The sequence below is a fragment of the Schistocerca nitens genome, chromosome 1 (assembly GCF_023898315.1).
Source record: "Schistocerca nitens isolate TAMUIC-IGC-003100 chromosome 1, iqSchNite1.1, whole genome shotgun sequence".
Taxonomy (NCBI): Eukaryota; Metazoa; Arthropoda; class Insecta; order Orthoptera; family Acrididae; genus Schistocerca; species Schistocerca nitens.
In genome coordinates, this window is record NC_064614.1 from 489,814,659 (window position 1) to 489,835,016 (window position 20,358).

Sequence of the window (20,358 nt, forward strand, 5' to 3'; positions counted from 1 at the left end):
GTGGGACCTACACCTGATTTCCTAATCAGCTGCATAGTATTTTCTTCCCTAGTTAAATCTGTTCACACACTAATTTCAAAATATGTCAGATCATTTACCCGTTATCAAAGTATTAATTTATAAAAGAAATTCTGTACAGATATACACCAGAAGATGCAACATAACAATTACAAAACTGGTTGTGTGAGTCTCTAATCGACTTCAGTAAATACAACGTTGCAGACTATTGGAGTTTTCATTCAGTTTTTTAGTTTAAAATTTCAAACACCTGTATGTGAATGCCTGTTTTACACTATGGATCGTCAACCAGTTATGTATCATCACTTTAGCTGTGGCTGCCCTAGTTTTAAAATCATCTGTTCTACAACGATGTTTAACATTTTAAATAGAACAAGAAATTTAAAAATGTAATCATTATAATTCCATTGTCAGGCTATTTTTATTGGAAGCTGTATAAAACCATTTTCAAAGGTGCTTTGCATTGTGATATAGTTTTTATTTTGTTCTGCAAAATGTAAAAATGTGTACCGCTTTATTGCCTTCATTTTCACTTCTATTTCCACGAAAACATTTTAGAGTCGTTGTTATAAGAAGTTTGCGCGATGGAATAAACATAGTCTTGTCAGCGCATAATTACAGCCGTCGCCAAATAAGTACATGAACAGTGTCGATCTAGGGGACACACTTATTACTGCAAACAAGGGTAATCTCACACTGCATCGTCACACAGCCAGGGCCAACATTGTGTGGATTGCTCCCGTAAATCGTGCCAGACAGGGACGACGCCAGAGAAGAGAAGCAATATCCGCCGAATCCGTGCTGCTCTGCTGACGTGGTGTCTGTCCCGAGGACCGCCAGGTTGCGGCGCGGCGAGACTGCCAGCCACGTCTCAGCAGCGCACAGTGGCGGATATTCTGCGCTGCTGACGTCACATCGGCAGAGCCCAGTCGCCGCGTTTCAGTCGAATCGCTGCACTGACCGACAGTTCTCGTCACAAGCGTCCCTCACCACTCCCTTCAACTGAGGCAATGCTTAGAAGATACAGCCAGAATCTCATTCTGGAAACATCCCCCAGGCTGTGGCTAAGCCATGTCTCCGCAATATCCTTTCTTTCAGGAGTGCTATTTCTGCAGGGTTCGCAGGAGAGCTTCTGTAAAGTTTGGAAGGTAGGAGACGAGGTACTGGCGGAACTAAAGCTGTGAGGACGGGGCGTGAGTTGTGCTTGGGTAGCTCAGTTGGTAGAGCACTTGCCCGCGAAAGGCAAAGGTCCCGAGTTCGAGTCTCGGTCCGGTACACAGTTTTAATCTGCCAGGAAGTTTCATATCAGCGCACACTCCGCTGCAGAGTGAAAATCTCATTCTGGATACAGCTAGGTAGTTTCGCGCTAGCGAACCATTCCTATCTTGCTGCATCCAGTGGTTTTCACAGGCATTATCAGAGACTCTTTGCTTTCACGAAGAGTCATGATAACACTACTTGGCGCAGGCTTAAAGTTACAAAAAAATCAAACGTTGACCATGAAACATAGTGATGGTGTTGGTCTTTCTCCACATATTCACCATACCGCGTGACACATTTTTCCCAGTGATGGATGACATAGTGGAAACCTTGGTTTCACACATCGAAATCATCTCGTCGTCATTTTGGGAAAGCCATCCACGCAGCTGTTTCTTCATGCAAGTAAAGATGAAGAAGTCACTTGGTGTAATGTCAAGATAGGACAAAGAAGCAGCAATTGTGGCTGTGTCCTGAGCAGCATGAGAGAGGACATTGTCGTGAAGCAAAAACAGTTCGTCGTAAAGTTTCCTGTGATCGTTCGACTTAGCAGTCTCATGTAATCTCGTCAGAAAATTTCAGTAATACGCTCTTGTTACCGTTTTCTATTAGCACAATCTGTTACCATCAACCCATGGCAGTTCCAGAAAGAGTCATCATCACACTGCTGTATGAAGTGTGGCTCTTCGCGTTTTTCGGCTATGGTAAATCCACTTGATCCATCGCCTGAGTTGCTCCTTTGTCCCGGTGTCTTAACTCACACACCCAACATTTTTTCAATTATATAGGTGGCTTAATATCTTCTTAGATGTAGACTGGCAATGGCAAGGAAAGCACTTCTGAAGAAGAGATTTTTTTTAACGTCGAATATATATTTAAATGTTACGAAGTCTTTTCTGAAGGTATTTCTCTGAAGCGTAGCAAAGCATGGAAGTGAAACATGGACGATAAACAGTTTGGACAAGAACAAAATAGAGGCTTTTGAAAGTTGATGCTACGGAAGAATGCTGAAGATTAGATGGGTATATCGCGTAACTAATGAAGAGGTACTAAATAAAACTGTGGAGACAAGAAATCTGTGGCACAGTTTGACGAAGAGAAGAGATCGATTGATGGACACTGTAAGGGATCCGTGATCCCACGAACATAGATATTAGTATCCGACACCCAGGTCGATGGCAGACAGGAGTCGATTGTCGAGCGCTGCAGGGGGCAGTGAGACTAGTGTCGGGTGAGAAGTGGTACTGGAGAGACGGGCAAGAATGGTGGGCGAGTGAGTAGTAAACGGTAGATTCACCGGAGTATGACAAGTGAGCGCGTCCCCCTGGTCGTCGTGGGGTTGACCCTCACCAATACCGATTCGCGAGTGATATGAAACCTAAAGTGACAAGTGCCGAATTACGTTTTTCGCGTCAACCGCGTCGGCCAGCAACAACCATCGATTGTAGTGAGGATTGTTGTAAATGTTAACCATCATCATTGCGTGTGACGAAGTACTTAAAAGCCACATCAGTAAAAAGATATAACCGTCATTAGACGTGTAAGGCGAAGGTAGCAACTGCCTCAGAATTTGTGTGTTAGTAGAATATACATATCAGTTTGTATATCGCAACCTTTATGGTCTTTAATGATAGGCAAACTTTCAATCATTAACTATTCCGTCTCAGAACAGCCGCACTTGCTTGAAATACCCCCGAAACCACATCAGAAAAGCCGATAGAATTTCATCCATTAAGCACACGGTCATATAATCATAATAATTAACTGGCGGCTTCGATAAATTACACAAAACCCAATAAAGGAATTTAAACGGAGGTGTTGCAACACTTTCTGAGATCTCAAAGGATCACTAGTTTAGTATCGGAGGGAAGTGTGGGGTAAAAATCGTAGAGAGAGACCAAGAGGTGAATACATTAGGCAGATTCAGAAGGAGGTAGGTTATTGGAGATTAAGAGGCTCGCACAGATCAGAGCAGCATGGAGAGCTGCATCAACACAGTCTTCCACCTGAAGACCACAACAACAACAACAAGTCACCCGGACGGGCCTGACACAGCTGCAAAATCCCTGTCGCTATAGGCTTATTTAATATGTGTTAGCAGTCACGGAACTCAGTGGACGGCGCCTTTTTGTCATTTTCCAAATGTCTTGCAAGGTGTTGAAAACAGACCCACGATAGATTTACACTTTTTCCACTACCCCCTCTATAGTGAAACGCGTGTCCTTCAGCACCAGGGTCTAGACTTTCCCTGCAGTTCCCATTTATTCATAGAGAGATGCTCTGCAACTACCTTCTTCATCGTTTAAAAATGTTTGGACACACTGAAAGCTTCTGCATGAGCTAACCACACCGTCTTATTATGTTGCTTTGCTGTCGTACTCTCCGACCAACTCAGCACGGATTTCTGCAGCATTGTCCAGCCCCAAATGCATAAAATTAACCACCGCACGATACTCAACTTTATCAACGGGCTGCACCATTTTGTTTTGATCCTCTAGAGGCGTGCTGCGGTCCTACATCTACATCTACATGATTACTCTGCAATTCACATTTAAGTGCTAGGCAGAGGGTTCATAGAACCACAATCATACTACCTCTCTACCATTCCACTCCCGAACAGCGCGCGGGAAAAACGAACACCTAAACCTTTCTGTTCGAGCTCTGATTTCTCTTATTTTATTTTGATGATCATTCCTACCTATGTAGGTTGGGCTCAACAAAATATTTTCGCATTCGGAAGAGAAAGTTTGTGACTGAAATTTCGTAAATAGATATCGCAGCGACGAAAAACGTCTTTGCTTTAATGACTTCCATCCCAACTCACGTATCGTATCTGCCACACACTCTCGTCTATTACCTGACAATACAAAACGAGCTGCCCTTTTTTGCACCCTTTCGATGTACTCCATCAATCCCACCTGGTAAGGATCCCACACCGCGCAGCAATATTCTAACAGAGGACGAACGAGTGTAGTGTAAGCTGTCTCTTTAGTGGACTTGTTGCATCTTCTAAGTGTCCTGCCAATGAAACGTAACCTTTGGCTCGCCTTCCCCACAATATTATCTATGTGGTCTTTCCAACTGAAGTTGTTCGTGATTTTAACACCCAGGTACTTAGTTGAATTGACAGCCTTGAGAATTGTACTATTTATCGAGTAATCGAATCCCAACGGATTTCGTTTGGAACTCATGTGGATCACCTCACACTTTTCGTTATTTAGCGTCAACTGCCACCTGCCACACCATACAGCAATCTTTTCTAAATCGCTTTGCAATTGATACTGGTCCTCGGATGACCTTACTAGACGATAAATTACAGCATCATCTGCGAACAACCTAAGAGAACTGCTCAGATTGTACCCAGGTCATTTATATAGATCAGGAACAGCAGAGGTCCCAGGACGCTTCCCTGGGGAACACCTGATATCATTTCAGGACTGTGGCACGAGGACTTCAGTGTCTACCAGGACTGCAGACTCATACGTGCAAACAACAAAAAATGAAATGTGCAACTTCAGTTTTTCGAAGTGATTTTTAAAAATTTATGACTACTCTCCGTGAAACTGCTACAAAGATGATATGCTTTACATATCTGGCTCATAGAAACTAAATTCACTCATGTTGGAACAACGAATATTACAGTCTTCTCGTCATATTGATGGTGTCTTTTGAGCGGCTTTTCGCAGATGTTCAGGATTATGCTCGTTGAAGTTCCTGATTGGCCTTCATATTTACCACACGTACTAATATTTATTTTCGCCATTTGATACCCGACAGATTGTCGTTGTATATTGTATGTGATAGATATATTGTTTCATATCGACTTCAGGAACTGTGCAATATTTAACTGCTTAATTCAGTTATGTTTCATGTCTTGTACAAGCTCCGGATTCGACTATGACAACTTATATTGACTTTTTAATTTTTTTAAAGACAGAGGTCTTTCAACTATTCACACTTTCTTTTACTTTCTTCTGTAGCTTCATATTTCATATTGCGTCCTTCTTTTCTTCTAGCTTCCTCAAGATCCTCCCTTCACAGCCACAGATCGCTGTACAATAGGTGTGCAGTTTTACGAATGTCTTTCTCAATTTTCTTCCACTGTACTCTTGTTGTTTGTCATCTCGTCGATCTCTTCCTCCATGCTGCATGTCCATATCTTCTCTTCCACGTACAGTCTGAAAACAGTTGTGCACCTGAAACATCATAGAACTACACTCTCAATGTCCAGCCTACATACACAAAAAACTGAGACCTGTTAGTAATATTACGAAATGCAGTTAGACTATGAAATCATCGCCCCTACACATACCTTTGCAGTGGAGAACAGCATGCGTCGAAAATGATTTGTCGTTCAATTATCCTGAGAATTGTCCTTGCACCATAGCGTGCTGAAAAGTAATGCATGCGAATTTTTTACGTGAAAACTCTTGAAGTTTTAAAATAAAATAAACATGATTAACATTCCACATAATCATACTTCATGTTTACTTATTTGCAGACCTCTGCTGCTAGAAGGCTCCTAATTGTAGCGTGGAACATGTAACTATGTACTTGCGTGAGAAACAGGGAGCTGTAATAGAGTTTCTAACCACAAAAAACTTCGTCCACACACGGAGCACTCCCTCCATCAGTGTGACAATGCGAGACCATACACGAAAGGTGCGACATCTGCAACAATCCCATATCTTGTGTTCAATGTCATCAGTCACCCTTCATTTAGCCCCCTATTTGGCACCATTTGATTTGCATCTGCTTCCAGAATTTAAAGAACACGTTCGAGGACTTCACTTTGATAGTGATGAAGTGATGCAAGCAGAAGTTGAGGTTGTGGCGCCGTCAAACATTTAGCAGTGACGGTATCAACAAAGTGGTTTCTCGTTGGGATAAATGTGTTCGTCGCTAGAGCAACTATGTTGAGAAATAAATATGTAGACATGAAGACCAAAGCTGCAGAATGTTAATAAAGTTTATTGTACTTAAAAAGCTTTAAGAGCTTTCAGATTAAAAGTTCGGAGACATTATTTTTCAACACGCCCCAGCTGCTCAAAACCTTCGTTCTGAATCGTATAACGTAGCAAGTGTTGTTCCTTAATTTGATTGCTTTTATTTCCGACAGCGTTCACAACTCTTCAATAGCATATTAAATAGACGCTCGTAGCCTTGCCCTTATTCAACTCCTGAAATAACTTTTCCGAAAGAGCACAGGGCCCAAAAGAATATCAACTTCAACATCATTGACCTGAGCTACAATAACTGGCTTAGTATCGTTCGCAACCCGCTCCTCCATTATAAAAATTTTTTAAAAATCTGAAATTCTTGCTGATTATCAAACTGCAGGGTCTCTGTTGGTAGCTGTGAGCTAATTTCCATAATTTTAGTTACGAAGAGGTTAGCATCCGAAACTAAATTTGATTTTCCTGCAATCCGTGGGATAAAACGCCATCTTCAGTCCTCTGTTGCAGCGATCTGCCATGCAATTGCCGATTGTTACTAGTTTAAAAATAACGTAGAAAAATCCTTATTAATGATCATAAAATGGCTTACATTCATTAAATCTCTTGGATCTTTGGATCATTGTGCTCATCTGCTGTATACGGCGCTCTATAATACCTTCATCTTAGTTATCAACATGCAATGATTCCACATCGCGGTTTGATGCATCAGCATTGCTAGTTTCTCTGTGCCGCCGTTCACTGTCGAGCGCTTCAGTAAGATGTATAATTAGGCACAAGTCTTCAGTGTCCTTGTTCAATTCGAGGGCTATTCTCGCACATACTGATAATGGAAATCTCTGTAGAAAAATATCTGTTCACTTGGCATCCTTAGCTGCAGGGTCGCGCTATACGTTCCGCTCCCACTATTTTTACGGAAAGTCACGGATCACGCAGTAATTCGGTGGGATCAACAACTTCTAATTGAAAAAAAAAATGTTCAAATGTGTGTGAAATCTTATGTTACTGAACTGCTAAGGTCATCACTCCCTGAGCTTACACACTACTTATCCTAAATTATCCTAAGGACAAACACACACACCCATGCCCGAGGGAGGTTCGAACCTCCGCCGGGACCAGCCGCACAGTCCATGACTGCAGCGCCCTAGACCGCTCGGCTAATCCCGCACGGCTTTCGAATTCACTGCCCACTGCTGTTCTGACGACCAAAATTAATTCAGAAAAGCCATCTGAAACTCTTCAAACGTTTGGAAATCGTTAGCTACGCTTCTGTCCCAAATGTGTACTCTCTTCCGTTGTGTGTACGCACCGTTAGCTGAGTGATCAGCGTAACAGATTGCCGTCCTACGGGCCCGGGTTCGATTCCCAGCTGGGTCGGAGATTTTCTCTGCTCAGGGACTGGGTGTTGTGTTTTCTTCATTACCATTTCATCCCCATCCGGCGAGCAGGTCGCCGGACCTGCCCCGTAAGGGGTCTCCCGATCAATGACGCCAAATGCTCATTTCCATTTCTACTGTGTATCTAACGCACTCGTGCATGTTGATTTTATGCATATCAGTTTGCTATTGTGAGAATGTGTGCTTAACCTGCGCATGAATACAACTGGATACTGTCCTTTGTTCGATTTGAACTCCTCAAATTTTCTCGTACTACCGCTATTATTAATAAGCAAATTTGGAACAGCACTGACAATTTCTTGACATGTTTATTGTACCGAGGTATTAAATTTGTCTTGTAGCCGAAGTTTGTCTATTTCCATTACTAGTTTCCTACTAGTAAAGGCCTTTTTTACTTCTTCAATCACTGTTTCCACGTCTGTGCGTTGTTCTTGAACTCTGGATACAGCTACACAAGCAACTGCTGATAGTTGAACTGCTATCTTCAGTATCTGCTATCTTCACCCTTCCTTCATTTATTTTTATTACTACTTGATCAAGTGAACACTGTACACTATTTCGATCTTTTTCATTCTGGCTTGTAATTTCAGCAAAATTTCTTTCTGCTCATAAAGAACTCCACTACGTAGATCTGAATGTTTCTTTGCGAATGTTTCTGTAAGTTCTTTCTGTACGCTCAACCATGTTTCGAAATTCAAGAGCGCTGTACCTGAGTTGATTTTCTAACCTTTCGAGTCTTTGATCGTGTAACGTGCCTGCGCTTGTAATTAATCAGTAAAAACATCAAGTATGCCCACTGAAATTTGCCCTGGTTAAAATGCCCCTTGTTATCCTCACAGATGTTGATCCGTGCAAGTACTAATACAACCCAATCTGACCTGACTTCATGAAGATCATAATATAGACAGCACTTACTTCATAAAACAGTTAAACTGGGCATAGAGAATGATTAATTCTGTTTAATGACAAAGTTTCTTAACATAATAATAATTAGCATTTGATATTAGAGATCTTTAATGAGTCCCACCTCATTGGCAAAACATGTGCACTAAGCATGCTTCAAAAAAATGAGTTGTTCCAAGAATTTCACTGCAATGTTATCTTCTGGAAATTTTAATAACGTATCTAAAAATACTACGGGTAATCTCACTGTGCATGCGTGCTCCACATGAAAAACAATTCTTTTTGAGCAAATAACTGAAGGAAATTGATGCTATTATTGCTGGATAATTTATAAGACGATAGCCTTATCGTTACTTTAAGAGAGCTGGTAAGGTGTGTGAATAAATATAGGATGATCTCATATCACTTTTATTAGACCCAAAACTACAATCGTTTCACATGAATACACGGGATCAATATTGCAAAGATCACATGGTGGCTGTATCCTGGCAAAACAAGGACATCATTCACAAAATATTCATGAAACTTACAAAAATGCAATTTATAATTTGACGAGTGAAGAATAGAAATTGTTTATTTCATTTACAACTGAAATGCAACATATGGAAAACAGATTCTGATCGACACCAATCGAAACTGTGTGTCCCATCATACCACTAACAGTGTCTCAGTACAGACGTGAACGTCTTGCATCTAGATGATCCACTAAACTACGCATTGCGGAAAATATTATCTGGTCTTCTGGCACATGCACACAGACAAATGCAGGTCGCAATCCTCATTTCAGCTTTTCACATACGAACCCAGATTGAAATCATCAACCATTTTCCTTCTCTGTCACTGTATATCATAGCAGCCATAATTCCTACTTACAACTATACGACAGCAGAGACACGAATCGAATAGAACTCACTAGAGCCTTTTGTTTGACTTTACGGTATGAGCCCTGCTGCATACACTGGCCGCGTAGAATTCCTATTGACCGAGCCACCGCTCGCTCAAAGACTGCCTTTAAGACAAAGGACCGCAACTGAGCTCGGAGCGGCTAGACCGTGTATATCGACCAGTGGGCACAGATTATCACAGCAACGACTATTCGCGAGTTCACTGACGCATAAAACATGATAAGTTGGAAGTTGACAAATTCAACACTCAGCTTTCAACTCTCTTGAGTTAATTCACGTTTCAGGTCATGATTAATTTCTTGACTATCGCACATTGTATTTTCATTATTTACACGAACTCCAGAATCCGTGATCGATTCTGTATGAACTACTGAACTGTTCTGGATATTTACAGCTTCGACGCAGTCACTGCTATCAATCGCGCCACTCATTGTCAATATTATTATGACACCTATAGTACAGAACAGTTATACCGTTTCCACACAAAGTTCGCAGCTAATTAACATCTTATTCAACGGCGTTCCCATGAAAACTATACGCTGCTATGCTGAAATATTGCACGCTCAGCGGATAAAATAGTTAATTCGCATCGGCCGTCTCCGAAGACTGAATTCAGATCGAAGTCTGTTGCACGCGTATGTATAATGTCCTTTCCGTTAGATTCTCGTTGCTTGCAAGTGTCGAACTCGTCCTGAAAAAGAATACCTTATGAATCTGAAAAGTAATGCAACTGGCTTAAGACAACGTTTTCAGTTGATAATAACCACTTATATTACCATTATTTTTTTTTCCACTAAAACCAAACTTCACTAAATACTATACACACTGGTCTTTATTGAACTATCTCATTAGCAGTTTAATTGAATTTGCAGCTTAATTAAACCGTTAACCACTTCGTGCAACCAACTTTATTATCATCGACATATGAATCATCTCAAAGCCAAATTCTTGCGACCGACCTGTACAGCGACTCAACACGACGGCGTCGCAAACGAGTCAGCCGACTGACCCCTACTGCCCGCCGCGCTAAACACAAGGCATAACCCCCACTGTTCTGGCCAGAGATATAGATTTCTTTATTATCACAACTTGCCGATACTATGGCTCGCTAGGCTCGTATGCATATACTGATATTCGAATGTGCTGAGACAACAAAACCTTACAGATCCCGTGTCAACATTTTATTCATAAGCAGAATTTTCACCCTTCTCCTTTCAATCCTTAATCATCAGTCTTCTAACTGGTTTGATGCGGCCCACCACGAATTCCTCCCATGTGCCAACCTCTTCATCCCAGAGTAGCACTTACAAACTATGTCACTATGTCGTCAGTTATTTTCTGGATGTATTCTAGTCTCTGTCTTCCTCTACAGTTTCTGCCCTCTACAGCCCCCTCTAGTACCATGGAAATCATTCTCTGATGTCTTAACAGATGTCCTACCGTCCTCTACCTTCTTTTTGTCAGTGTTTCCTCTCCGATTCTGCGGAGAACCTCTTCATTCCTTACCTTATCAGTCCATTTAATTTTCGACATTACTCTGTAGCACCACATCACAAATACTTCGATTTTCTTCCTTTCTGGTTTTCCCACAGTCCATGTTTCACTACCATACAATGCTTTGCTCCAGATGTACATTGCTATAAATTTCTTCATCAAATTATGGCCTATCTTTGACACTAATAGACTTCTATTGGCCAGCAATGTACTTTTTGCCACTGCTAATCTACTTCTGATGCTCTCCTTGTATTGTCCGTCACTGGTTATTTTGCTATCTAGATAGCAGTATTCCTTAACTTTGTCTAATTCGTGATCTCCAATCCTGATGCTAAGTTTCTCGCAGTTCTCATTTCTGCTACTCCTCATTACTTCCGTCTTTCATCGATTGACTGTCAATCCATATTCTATATTCATAACACTGTTCATTCCATCCTGTAACTGTTTTTCACTTATACTGAGGATAGCAATGTCATCAGCCAATCTTATCATTGATATCCTTTCAGATTGATATTTAATCCCACTCTTGAACCTGTCTTTATTTCCGTCATTGCTATCTCGATGTGTAGGCTAAACAGTAGGAGCGGTGCACTACACCCCTGTCTTACACTCTTTTTAATCCAAATACTTCGTTCTTTTATTTTGGTTTTTAGTCTTCCCTCTTGGCTCTTGTACAAACTATATGTTACCTGTCTATATCATATTTTACCCCTATTTCTCTCAGAAATTCCGACGTCTTGCACCATTTTACATTGCCGAACACTTTCTCAGGTCGACAAATCCTATGAATGCGTCTTGATTTTTCTTTAGTCTTGCTTCCATTATCAACCGCGAAATCTGAATTATTTCCCTGTTGCCTTTACCTTTCCTAAAGCCAAACTGATCGTCATCTAACACATTCTCAGTTTTCTTTTCCAATCTTCTGTACATTATTCTTGTCAGCAACTTGGATGTATGAACTTCTAATCTGATTATACAACAATTATCGCACTTGTCGGCTTTTGCAGTCTTCGGAAGTGTGTAAATGATGTTTTTCCGAAAGTCAGATGGTATATCGCCAAACTAATACATTCTGCACACCAACGCGCATAGTAGTTTTGCTGCCACTTCCCCCGGTGATGTTAGAAATTCTGATGGATTGTTATCTATCCCTTCTGCCTTATTCGAGCTTACGTGGTCCAAAGCTCTTTAAAATTCTAATACTGGATTCCCAATATCTTCTTTATCGACTCATGTTGCTTCTTCTGTCACGTTATTAGGTAAGTCTTCCCCCTCATACTGGCATTCAGTGTACTCTTTCCACCTTCCTCTCTCTCCTCTGCATTTAACACTGGAATTGCCATTGCTCTCTTAATGTTACCACCCTTGCTTTTAATTTCCCCGAAGTTTGATTTGACATGCTGAGTCAGTCCTTCGGACCAACAATCATTTCTTTTTCGATTTCTTCACATTTTTCATGCAACCATGCCTTAGCTTCCCTGCGCTTCCTTTTCATTTCATTTTTAAGTGACTTGTACTTCTATTTTCCTCAATTTCCCTGAAAGTTTCTGTACTTACTTATTTTGTCTATCAACCGAAGCATTTCTTCTGCTCCCCATGGTTTCTTCGCACTTATCTAATTTTTACCTCCGTTCAACGTTTACAAAAGCAATATTTTGCTTTCATTGCTCCTCATTTGTGACGTCCTTGCTTTATTTGTCTTTAAGTCATATTTTGGGCTATGTAAATACCTTATACCTCTCAATAGTTTTCCTAAGTCTTTCTTACTTCCTGTAAAAAGACTTATCTCCAAGCTTTAGCTCAGATATTTGTTCCCATTGCATGTTTCCTACAACACCGCACATTCCTTTTGCTTATTCGTTCTTTCGTCGACACACAAGAAAACGATAGGGGCTGTGATCTATTCTTTCTTGGGACTTCCAACAAGCCAAATTGATCTTCGTACAATCTCTTTTGAATTATTATCTATTCTTCTGCATTCAAAGAGCGTCTGAAACTTCCGAAACATGTTATCGTTAAAAAAAAATATAGAAGAAGAAGTTAGTTTCTTTCTTAGGATTAACACATGTGACAGAACGTTTATAAAGCTTCTGAAAATTGGTTGCGAAGGCTACTTGTGGAACAGATAGAGACACTGTAGTCATGTGTACGTAACTTTGGGAGTTGCTTGCTCTATTACAGATCTCATTGGTAGCGCCTCCTGCTGTGATTATTCACAGAAAAGATGGATGTCCGCATCATTTCCCATATTCGTTGGTTTCTGTAAGTCAATCAATTTGTGCAACACGAACTGGGAATATATCTTCAGATTACTAAAAAATTTTTCTGAGTAGTAGTGTTAACACTGTTCTTACTAATATTCTATCCATCTAATAAAATCTGAGACACAGTCGCCTATTTTACGCAAACACGTGTTGCAGTGTATGTAGTCTGTCTGTATGCTAGCTGACAGTCCTCCCGAACTTGGTGCATCGTCGACAACAGTTTTCTTTCCAAATGAAAAGAAATTGAGCCTGTCGTACACACAGCTCCTGTTCAGAGTGTGTACTGACTTTTCCTACGTCTCTGTAACCGTTCTCCGCAGTCAGTGGTACAGTGTGACGTTTGTGCGTCGCTCCACTGTACCTTCTGTGACCCGAGGCTGAACACGTACAACGTTTACCTGGACTTACTACACAAACCAGAATCCTTATTCTTTCATGCCTCCTTCTGTAGTATGATGATAATGCTTTTCTGTTTCGGAGCCTTCATATGCAGGACCCGTTAACATTTTATCTTCAGTGTCTCTCACTGATACTGATAGTTCTATAAGTATCTGATTGGTTCTTGTTTATTTTTTCAAACGCTGCTACATTATTGTACAAATAGATAGTGACTTGCAAGGTCTATCAGTTCATAATGCCTAGATGCTGTCATGATAGAAATAATATACTGGAGTGGAGAATTTATTGTTAGCACCACATAGCGTGCCATTTTGGAAGTTATTTTATGTTAATTTAGATTTTTTACACTATTCAGCGTGAGCAGCTAATTTATCTATATTACATCTGTTTACAAACAAAAAAATCTTGTCTAGTGCGTAGCATTTACAGTCAATACCAAATAAAAGGGAGTGTAATGTGCAGGAAAATTATGACAAGGACTGTGATTACTTAATTCCCACAAGAGTCTCCTTCCGCTACACCACAGCTAAGCTGTTTCCAGATGCCCCTTAAAAAATATACCAGGTGGCTACAATTAAAGTGCAGCTACACACGGAGGTCCAGTGTGGGATGTAATCAGTGTGTGGCAGTGAAACGTGATAGACATGCTAGTGCGTTAATTCGGAACCGATTTACACTGGAAAAAATTTAGTTCCCATTTTGGCAAAAAAAACTGGAAATTTGTGGTAAAGACTTATGGGGCCAAACTGGTTAGGTCATCGATCCCTAAGCTTACACACTACTTAATGTAACTTAAACTAACCTACGGTAAAGACGACACACACACGCGTGCCCGAGGGAGAACTCGAACCTCCGACGGGAGGAACCGCGCGGACCGTGGCAAAGCGCCCAAGACCACGCGGCTACCCCGCGCGGCCCAATTTTGGCCACCAGTTGCAAGTCTGCTGCTGTACAGCATATCGTCGATGTCTCCGGTGGTCATACTGAATAAATAATGTGAACAGCAATTAGTAATAAAACCAGAATTATGCATTTCTCACTTGTTTGAGCTTTTCAGCCCACATCCCGTTCCTAATTCACTACACATGGAAACATTTCTCCACCTCTTTCTTGCATTTTCAGTGCCAGATTTTCAACTGGTGACAGAAGCTGGAACTAATCTTTTTCCAACGTAAGTCGGTTGCGCACTAACGCAGCAGAATATTTATCAAGTGTCGCTGCCACACGATAATTACGGCCCACAGTGGACCTCTGTGAGTAGCTGCACTTTAATTAATTACTTTGAAACAATCACCATCATTCAATCACACAGTAACAAAAAAACTACAATAATATGAGATTTTCACTCTGTAGCGGAGTGTGCGCTGTTATGAAACTTCCTGGCAGATTAAAACTGTGTGCCTGACCGAGACTCGAACTCGGGACCTTTGCCTTTCGCGGGCAAGTGCTCTACCATCTGAGCTACCGTCCTCACAGCTATACTTCTGCCAGTACCTCGTCTCCTACCTTCCAAACTTTACAGAAGCTCTCCTGCGAACCTTGCTCGCGAAAAGCAAAGGACCCGAGTTCGAGTGTCGGTCCGGCACATAGTTTTAATCTGCCAGGAAGTTTCAAGACATTAATATGTCCATTCCATTTGTATTTATGTCACTGTCAGATTCCTCGGTATTGTTTATTACTCTCAGACAAACAGAACGTAGCAGCTTGACTTTTAATTCGATGCTTTATTGCATTTCATTACCGGATTCTGCATATCTACCACACTGACATCGAGTGGCTGCAGACGTGATACAATAACAGTATGTCTGAGTGGTTGACACTGTATGTGTGACGACTGCGAACTAGTGGCTGGACGTTAGTGATAATGGATCGAACGGCCATTGGGGCACGTCACATCTCACAACAAAGTCTCTTATTGTAAGAACCTCTGTCGCTTGACGTTCTGATAAATTTTCTCTGTGCATGTTCTTACTCCTGACTGGCCAACTCGTGTACGGTTTATTCATAAGAACCTCCAAGATTTCAGAAGACTACTGTGTAAAAACTATAAGACAGAAAGATAAATGACAGACATCAGAGAATACAGCGGCCCTCCAAGTTTCTATTCAGGTCATGTAAGCAAATCATCCGCTCCATATTGTCACATAGAATAGGTTCGCACCTACAGATAGGCAACCCAATGAACGGCTTTTCACAGCAGGGTGCTGTCGCTGCACCAGCGGCAGCAACTTCAAAGAACTGCAGTCATGTGTCGACGTTTGGCAAGTACCAGACGGTGCCCATACTGATCACCCGAGCACCTCTAATGTGAGCTAAAGACTTCCAGAGATGCCCCATCCACTGATGTGTTTATTTTCTGTATGTCTTGTAGTTTTCGCGCAGTCTTTTTCTGAAACCATGGAGGAAATTATGAATGACCGTGTACTTAATGTTGCCAATGGTATTATCTGTTAGCACCTTCCGTTGTTGTTCCATAACTTTTTCCTCCTTACCCACACTAAAAAACGCACCTGCCAAAAAAAGGCTTCAGCCTTGTCGATTGCACTTAATACCGCTGGCCGCGCAGAGATACAACACGTTGTCCATTCCACTTGGCAGACTTTTTGGAATGTTAGAATGTTGTGATCCACTTTCTCCTGTGTATGCGTCGGGGTGCAAACACATCACAATGTTCTTATTTAAGAGTTATCATTAATTCGGTGAAAACTGCTTGAATGGAACGATTGTGTGGCATTAATGGGGTTGTTTGGCCGCCCCATGCAAATCTTTCTGCTTGACGCTACTTCAGCGACGTGTACTTCTCACATTGATAATGATTACAATGACTGAAAATTGTGGTGATGATGAGAGGAAATTGTTAGGACAACACAGACACCGAGACCTCGAGAGACTCGAACCAGCTACCCCGCCATCTGGAATCAAGGATGCTAACCACTATATATATATATATATATATATATATATATATATATATATATATATGAGGAGGTATTGAATAGGATTGGGGAGAAGAGAAGTTTGTGGCACAACTTGACTAGAAGAAGGGATCGGTTGGTAGGACATGTTTTGAGGCATCGAGGGATCACAAATTTAGCATTGGAGGGCACCGTTGAGGGTAAAAATCGTAGAGGGAGACCAAGAGATGAATACACTAAGCAGATTCAGAAGGATGTAGGTTGCAGTAGGTACTGGGAGATGAAGAAGCTTGCACAGGATAGAGTAGCATGGAGGGCTGCATCAAACCAGTCTCAGGACTGAAGACCACAACAACAACATATATATATATATATATATATATATATATATATATATATATATATATATATATATATATATAAGAACAATAAAAACAACTGAATTTCACACATCACTTGTTTGTAATGGTAACTATTTAAATATGTAGTATCGCTGATCCATTGTCATCCAAGCTGTCAGAAAAGTAGCATAAATGGAATCCAACTAAAATCAGATATACATTTCCAGTGTACCTAGGAGAAAATAACAATTCTAAAACATACAGGACATAACATCAACGATGTTACATGTAAGGTAAAAACATCCAACGACGTATTATACATTTCCTGATCATAGTTACAGACCATAATATTATGGCCATTGCTTACTTATGTATTTACAGAGCACCTGATGATGGTAATATGCTGAAATGGGCTTATTGTGAATGATATAAAATAAAAACAATTTACAGAGCAGTGTAGCTGGCTATCATTCCTAATAAAATTGAATACAAGCTAAAAAATGTTTTTTTCCATCCCAAGTCACTGCAACTTATTCACATTCTTATATCAAAGTATAAAAAAGGAAGTTTTGAATACACTGTTTCTGTTTATGGAATTTCCTTAAAATGTTCTTCTGCCACACAAATCACGAAAAAATTTTGACGTTGCGACATTGTTTCTAATGACGTAGTTCGCAAAATTTCCAAGCAGTCAAGTACAACTATTGTATTTCTGGCTGGGATGTAACCTCCTGCCTGGGTATAGCATTACCTGTATACTTATTAAGGTTTTCAGCATCCCGTTGATAATTGGTAGTTTTTTGTGCACAGTTTCAGTTCTTAGTGCGTCTCTGCATACAGAGTTGTGTGCTATTGGGTCTACCAGATGACATTGGTCACAAGATGGGCAATATGGGTCAGGCTTCAGTTTAATCTTGTATAATTTTTCTCCCGTTACAATTTTTTGATTGACAGCATCATACTATATAGATTTCACATCTGACGTGAGGATATTGTTGTTTACGTTCTTCCAGATATTTGTATAAGTATGTTTGTATACGCCCCCTAATCATTGGTATGTATAGCTTGGAAATGGCATACTAGTGAGGGGCTTCGTGGATAACCCAATTCTGTATAATATTTACGAACATTCCCCAGTTGGCCATTAATGAGTCTAGCGTTTACTGGCGCCCTGTGGTCTTTCGGTGAACAGGTGTTTGGTTATGCCATTATGGTCGCTATGCAGTATTTTAGAAGTTTATTTTATAAACTTTGCAGTACACTGTGAACTGACATCCTTGACACTTAAGCCGCGGTCAGTGCGGATGAAAGTCACGGTACGAATTCGACTTTGAATATGTTGCCTCTTCATACACACCACTATTCGGCCGTCTGTGCGAGGTCAGAAGGAACTGGTAGCACATCTGCAGTATGGTACGTCTTGCTGAGAATAAAGGTATTGACAAACGGCGCACTTTGAAAATGGTTTACTGACCTCTTTGGTTTTCTTCCAGGCTGGCTGTAAAGCGCTGAGCTCTCGCTTTCAGTTTAACCTAAGTATGTCATGCGGATTCGATATCAAGACCATTCCTAACCGGCTCACCTTGTCAGTTCTTTGTAGCCAGAATGCGTTCGTACGATCACTGGTGAGTCCTGAGGGCTCCACTGGACAACACGTTATGGACTCTGCTTCAAATGTCCAATATCTCTCATGGCGTACTTATTGTAAATGGACTGAAATGAGACGTCTTATTTTAATATGTGAAAGATTTTCTGTGTTTTTATATCTACGATATGTGAATACAACAACAAAAACACAGGGTAATTTCGTCACACAGAAGCAAACGGCACGTACATTTTCACCAAAGTTCACGTTTTAATAACTAGAAAAACTTTTAATAAATGGTTTGATAAAGGACATAAGAAAGAAATATATCGAAAACTTTGCCAAATAGTGAACAACAAACTTTCTGTCTATCCTAGAGGAACAAACAAATAACCGACACAAGACGAGGTTCCAGCAACAAAACAACGAAACGAGTAACAACCATCTGAAGACGGATTTGATCCAAATAACCCTTGTTAAACCATACGTGTGACTGGTTGCTGTTTCAGTTATAGCCTTACAGTATTACAACATATCAGTTTTCTACAAAATAGCGTTAGGGTTACAGCTTTCTAAAAGTTTTGCAGCTGGTTCCAGATAAAGAAAGAAACTGAACGTTGTAAGAATTACTCAAGGCACAACAGCAGTAGTTTTCCACCAGAAGTTAATGAAACTTCGGGGGAGTCAATCGTTCTACGCAGATACTGGTAGTAGAAAACCAGAGAATACATAACTTTAGACATGCGTGAGGGTAAAGTTCACTGCAGTTCTTCGGTGGCGAAAACTACTTCGTTGTGTGAAATTGATATAGAATACTGACAAACATATTTCATACAAGGAGAAAAAGTTAACAGAACTGCGTCTGAGAATGATGAACGTTGTTGCAAAGCATGTTTGTAAACGTTTTGTCGGCAACGTTGTCTGCAACGTAGGGAGGGGGAAAGGGACAACGACCTCTTGGAACTGCCCAGTGAGAAGCAGCTGACGCTTTGTTCACGCACCACAGTGCACAGCAAAAAAGTTTACCTTGATGATACTTTAACTAGCTCTTAATTTTGTGGCAGTTATTACCGAATATAAATATTTGCCGCAATATTGGTTTGTGTTGTATTAGGCCATAACCATACTAATTAACTTCTTCGGACATATCTGCATTGCTGGCAGCAAATTGGACGTCCCGTGACGTTGATATTGCTTTCCCACGAAGAAGACAGAGATCCCTTAATTTATTATTTACAATCGGTCGAGGTCAGTACTTCACAAAAATTATCCACCACAATAATTTCTCCTCCCCCTTCCGAATATCTGCCCTTAGTAATTCTTTATAACAAATGGGGTCTTAAACAGCCACAGCAGTTATTCTTATTCAACATTTTGACTGTGGATGCCCTACATACGAAGTGTTAAGTGCAAATAGGAGAACTTGAGTGCATTACGCTTGTTTCTCAGGCCTACTCACAAGTTCACATTTCAGTGCATCCTCGTGATACTGATCAGAGACTTGTAATTCTGTTTTACGTGTTGTAAGGTAGTACTGACTTCCTCTGTTGCCTTCTGTGCCATGCAGCAATCGCCCCACATAAATCAGACAAAAATCGCACAGGACTTTTACTTTATTGCTGCACCTTGAAACTTACCGTATTGTTGCTACTACGTTGTTTGTTTCGACGGGAGCCTTAAGACAGTTTTGCCGCCAGACAAGAACGTGGCCGGTATCCCTGATGTTGCCACAGCGAGCATTCGTCTATAATTTCCGAGTTTGGAGCAATGCTAGACATTTACTACCATGTATTGTTTGAAAAGCAACAGGGAAAGGCTATACAGAAATCCCAGCCACCACAAAAAAAAATGGTTCAAATGGCTCTGAGCACTATGGGACTCAACATCTTAGGTCATAAGTCCCCTAGAACTTAGAACTACTTAAA